The sequence below is a fragment of the Lissotriton vulgaris genome, chromosome 3_2 (genome assembly GCF_964263255.1).
Source record: "Lissotriton vulgaris chromosome 3_2, aLisVul1.2, whole genome shotgun sequence".
Classification (NCBI taxonomy): domain Eukaryota; kingdom Metazoa; phylum Chordata; class Amphibia; order Caudata; family Salamandridae; genus Lissotriton; species Lissotriton vulgaris.
In genome coordinates this window covers 255144774-255150773 of record NC_141690.1, presented here as the reverse complement: position 1 = coordinate 255150773, position 6000 = coordinate 255144774, and positions in this window count along the sequence as shown.

The window sequence follows — 6000 nt, the reverse complement described above, 5'->3', positions numbered from 1 at the left end:
TTCAGTCCTTCTTCCAGCAGAGGCTCCTTCTTGATTGTTGTAGAATCTGATTTTCTGGGGACAGGGGTCCTATACTTATACCCCAAAAAGGCTTTGAAGTCCTTTGAAGTCCCTAGAAGTCCTTAGAAGTTCCTTGTGCATTGGACCCAGAATCCTTGTCTGATCCCAGATCTGGGTGGAGTGGAGCACTTTGTTATCTGCTCTTCCTGGTTCCTTTCAAGGAGAGGGGCAGGGTTGTCAGCCACCCACAGGAGGTTGGAGCCAGTGTTGTGGCAGGCAGGCACATCCCTAGCTATTTCCAGGTGCTACCTCCCCCCTTCACTTCCAGATGCTAATACCAGCACCCCATCAAAGGGCTGACTCATCTAACCCCCTGGGGGCTTCCTGTTCCTGTCACTTCCAAACCAGACAGTCAATCCCCAACCATACCCAGGCACACAGGAGGGTCAGACAGGAGAATAGCGACTTCTCTAAAAGTACTATTCTCCCACTCAGGATTTAAAAACCACCCCTCACAAAAGATGGGTTATTAAATGCTGAGCGCAGGGATATGAAACACTCATGTCTTATCTTGTTCCTATGAGGAGTTAGGCTGACAGCCATTGGCCCCAGCCTCTCCCATGTTATCCTATGGAGCAAGATAACCTTGCAGCAGTGAGCACATAAAATGGCTGTTGTTCACTACCAGGGCATGGTACCTGCAGTAGTACATGCCCTACCTTTTACATACACCGCATCCTGCCCAGGGGGGTACCTTGGGCCTTCCAAAGGGATGACTGATGTGCACAAAAAGGGAAGGGTTAGGCCCAGTCAGTGTGGACACTGACCAGGGTGATATGGCAGTCCTAGAGACTGCAGGCAGGCCTGCAAAGGCAGGCCTGAGACACCATTTTAAAGCTACACATGTGGGTGGCGCAATCAGCGCTGCAGAACCACTAGTAGCATCTGACATCACCAACCCTGGCACACACAGTGCACATTACTAGGGACTTCCTGGTGATACAGATATGCCAATCCACGTATATCCAATCAAATATGATATTTTACCTTAGGAGCACTTACAATCTGACACTGATTAGCAGTGGCAGAGTGTCCAATACATCTAAACCAGCAAAACTAAATTCAGCATAGCATCACAAATCCAGGTAGCAGAGGCAAACTATAGGGGAAGAATTCACGCCAAAGATGTCAGGTCTAACAACCCCCTTTTCCAAAATCGGTTTGTCCACACTATGTGTGGGAGGGATATACTCAGACGTGAGTCCCTTGGTCATTGCACCATCAGGATTCAAGCAAGCCGGGCCGACGACGGCTGAAATGCCAGAAACCGGTCCCCGGAAGCTGGTTTCCTTCCCAGTATAAGAATTGGCTTGGTAGTTTGGTTTGCCCTATTCCCATCATGCACTGGGACAGGAACAGACTAATTTGCATATAGCCAGGTTCTGAGCTGGGATGGTGCAGTGAGCTAAAAAACGGCGATGGATAAAGCCCTGATCTCTTGACTGGGTAATAGTATTCTGCATCATTCAGAAACTCTGTCCATCACCACCCCCTTTTCCAAAATCGGTTTGTCCACACTATGTGTGGGAGGGTATACTCAGACGTGAGTCCCTTGCTCATTGCACCATCAGGATTCAAGCAAGCCGGGCCGACGACGGCTGAAATGCCAGAAACCGGTCCCCAGAAGCTTGTTTCCTTCCCAGTATAAGAATTGGCTTGGTAGTTTGGTTTGCCCTGTTCCCATCATGCACTGGGACAGGAACAGACTAATTTGCATATAGCCAGGTTCTGAGCTGGGATGGTGCAGCGAGCTAAAAAACGCTGATGGATAAAGCCCTGATCTCTTGACTGGGTAAGAGTATTCTGCATCATTCAGAAACTCTGTCCATCACCACCCCCTTTTCAAAAATCGTCCACCTTGTTCACCATGGGTCTCTGGATGTTCTCCCTTTTAGCTGCGTCAGCGCATCGCTTCGACAGTTCCGCTTTCTTCACCATTGCTATTACTTCTTTTAGCGTCGCCTCTCCATGCGCCCACAACTTATCCTGCATTGTCTTATTAGTGGTGTGCATCACGATTTGGTCCTTTATGAAGTCGTCTTGGAGTGTCCCGTACTTACACGTAATCGCCAACCTTCTCAACGCCGCGACGTAGTCGTCGATGGATTCTCCCGCTTCTTGCTTCCTCTGCTGAAAGTTAAAGCGATCAATGGAGACGCACACCGCGGGACAGTAGTGATTGTCTAGATCCTCTATGGCATGCCGGAAGACGTCATCATCAGCCGCTGGTCTAACCGTGGGCACTAAGTTCGTGAACACTCTTATTCCTTCTGGAACTAGATTATGTAAGAGTATCCTTCGTCTCCTCGCACTGGAGAAGGGTTCTCCATTTTCATCTTCCAAGGCTTATTTATTTTTTATTTATTTTTAGAGTTTTATATAGCGCGAACTTGAACCGATTAGGTTATCAGAGCGCTTTACATAGCACCAGTTCCGTTACATGTTATCAAAGCACTTTACATAAGAAACACATTTCTTTTTGTTCTAGTGAATAGGGTTATCTCTTCACACGGGGGAACTTGAACCGATTAGGTTATCAGAGCGCTTTACATAGCACCAGTTCCGTTACATGTTATCAAAGCACTTTACATAGAATCAGTTACGTTACAAAAGAAACACATTTCTTTTTGTTCTAGTGAATAGGGTTATCTCTTCACACGGGGGAAGGGATACACCTGGCTATACTCCAACAGTCACACAGGCGACTAGTCGTTAAAGCTATATCTCTAAACACAGGGAGGGGATACACATGGATACAATCTAAAAATCACATAGGATACTAGTCAATAGAGTTATCTTCTATCTACACAGGAGGGATATGACTGGAAATACTCTAAGGGTCAAATAGGAGTGGTGGAGAGTACAAAGGTCCACTGCAAACGCTAGTGATAAGAATCAACTACATACACATAGGAAGGGAAATGACTGGTTAAACTCTAAGAGATGCATAGGGGTGGTATATGGTGTAAGGACTTCAGCGAATACCAAAGCTTAGCATTATTGCAATAGGTCAAAGATGCAGTCACAGCATAGAGGAGGGGTGGGTGGGATGCAAGGTGTGAAGGGAAAGGCCAGAGTCCAGCGAAAACTGTCCGAAAACAGCAGCAAAGTGTCATTCAGGACAGCACGCAAGTCGAGAAGTCCAGGAGAGAAGGTGGGAGCCCAGGAGGCGCATCGCCATCTTGGACTGTGCACTGGGTTCGTCCGTCGCGGGGGGCTTTCGTGTGACAGTTCCCGTGGTGTGCCCCCTGCGAGGTGTGAGGGGTAACGTGTTCGGTGCGTTGGAGTATGGTACCGCCGAATACAGGGAGGACACCGGGAACCCTTCTGCGCTGGTGCTGCGCCCCAGGCTGCTCCGCAGCTTCCCCTTCAGTATTCCCATTTTATCTGGGGTTCACCTGGTCTGGGCAGAAATGGAATCGGCGCCGTAAGGTAAGATGCTTGTGTGCTCATCCTGACCTGTTCTTCCGGTTCCCCTCCTTGACCTCTAGGGCTACCTGGCGCGCTTGCGTTCCCGCCTTGTGCCGTGTTGGTTCGGGGGTTCTCCTTCTCCCCCTCCTTGACTGTTAGGGCTACCTGGCGCGCTTGCGTTCCCGCCTTGTGCTAAGTTGGTTTGGGGTTCTCATTCTCCCCCTTCTCCAGTCTGTCCCCGTTCCGCCAGGGCCTCAGTTGGGTGTAACTACCCCTTACCGTGCTTCCCGTCTTCGTCCGCCTTAGGTCCTGGCCCTGGTGCATGTGGTGGGAGCGCCTCGTTCCCTGCGCCTCTGCCGCGCTCCTCCTGCGATTCTCTACCACTGTATTTCGTTTCCTTTGTCTCCTGACTGGTATTATGCAGTGATCTTCCAGTGTCTGTTGCTCCTCGGTGTGCCTTTCCAGACTTTCTTTTTTTATTAAAGCAGTTAGGGCTCCTTGTGGGTGATCCCGTCCTTGTCGCCACTGGGGTGCATCACCCAAATGAGGAAGCAGACACTGTTGATCCTTTGAGAAGGATATACTTTATTTATAGTTATGAGATCGCATGAAGAGCGCCGGGCGTCTTACTAGATCGCGCTCAGATCGCTCACAACTGCACACCACGCTCCCTGCGCATGCGCACAGCCGTTCGCGATCTCATCCTTGCGTGCCGCATCATCACGCGCCCGCCAGGACTAGACCGCTACACTACACTTTCCATCTCACAACAGTCCAGCGAAAACTGTCCGAAAACAGCAGCAAAGTGTCATTCAGGACAGCACGCAAGTCGAGAAGTCCAGGAGAGAAGGTGGGAGCCCAGGAGGCGCATCGCCATCTTGGACTGTGCACTGGGTTCGCCCGTCGCGGGGGGCTTTCGTGTGACAGTTCCCGTGGTGTGCCCCCTGCGAGGTGTGAGGGGTAACGTGTTCGGTGCGCTGGAGTATGGTACCGCCGAATACAGGGAGGACACCGGGAACCCTTCTGCGCTGGTGCTGCGCCCCAGGCTGCTCCGCAGCTTCCCCTTCAGTATTCCCATTTTGTCTGGGGTTCACCTGGTCTGGGCAGAAATGGAATCGGCGCCGTAAGGTAAGATGCTTGTGTGCTCATCCTGACCTGTTCTTCCGGTTCCCCTCCTTGACCTCTAGGGCTACCTGGCGCGCTTGCGTTCCCGCCTTGTGCCGTGTTGGTTCGGGGTTCTCCTTCTCCCCCTCCTTGACTGTTAGGGCTACCTGGCGCGCTTGCGTTCCCGCCTTGTGCTAAGTTGGTTTGGGGTTCTCATTCTCCCCCTTCTCCAGTCTGTCCCCGTTCCGCCAGGGCCTCAGTTGGGTGTAACTACCCCTTACCGTGCTTCCCGTCTTCGTCCGCCTTAGGTCCTGGCCCTGGTGCATGTGGTGGGAGCGCCTCGTTCCCTGCGCCTCTGCCGCGCTCCTCCTGCGATTCTCTACCACTGTATTTCGTTTCCTTTGTCTCCTGACTGGTATTATGCAGTGATCTTCCAGTGTCTGTTGCTCCTCGGTGTGCCTTTCCAGACTTTCTTTTTTTATTAAAGCAGTTAGGGCTCCTTGTGGGTGATCCCGTCCTCGTCGCCACTGTGATGTTGGTGCATCACCCAAATGAGGAAGCAGACACTGTTGATCCTTTGAGAAGGATATACTTTATTTATAGTTATGAGATCGCATGAAGAGCGCCGGGCGTCTTACTAGATCGCGCTCAGATCGCTCACAACTGCACACCACGCTCCCCGCGCATGCGCACAGCCGTTCGCGATCTCATCCTTGCGTGCCGCATCATCACACGCCCGCCAGGACTAGACCGCTACACTACACTTTCCATCTCACAACATTTTGCTTTTTTTTTTTTTAATTACCATGTTAAAATCTAAAGCGCGGGTACCGCAATGGTCTGTCATTTGCTTGAGTTTGAGGTATTGGCATTGTAAATGAGAATGCCTTTTATTTATTTTTTACAAAACCTGCAAGTGGTGTTTACGTAGCGTTTGCAGGTTAGGTAAACGTATAAATAAAAAGCATTATCATTTACAATGCCAATAGACCCAACTCTCGCAAATGCGAGACCTATTGCATTGCAAATGCTTGTTTTAAAAATGTTGTTTATTATTATTAAATGTAGAGTGTGGAGGTCGTCTGCAAGGCAGTGACTACCTATAGAGAGTTGGAGGGAAGGAGCAGAGCCATTCTACGCAAAGGCCATATGGTCAGTTGGCACACGCTGCTGGGTGTATCACTCACCAACCTGTGTTACTTGTGTAGGGTGGGCACCTAACATGGATGCACATTCTGGGCAATGACTAAAAAAAAACAAGCCTTTGCAATGCAATAGAGCTTGCATTTACGCAAATCTAAGCTATTGGCATTGTAAATGACAATGCGTTTTATTTGTTTTTAAAACCATAATATAAATAAAAAGCATTGTCATTTACAATGTCAATAGCTGAAACTCGGGTAAATACGAGACCTGTTGCATTCC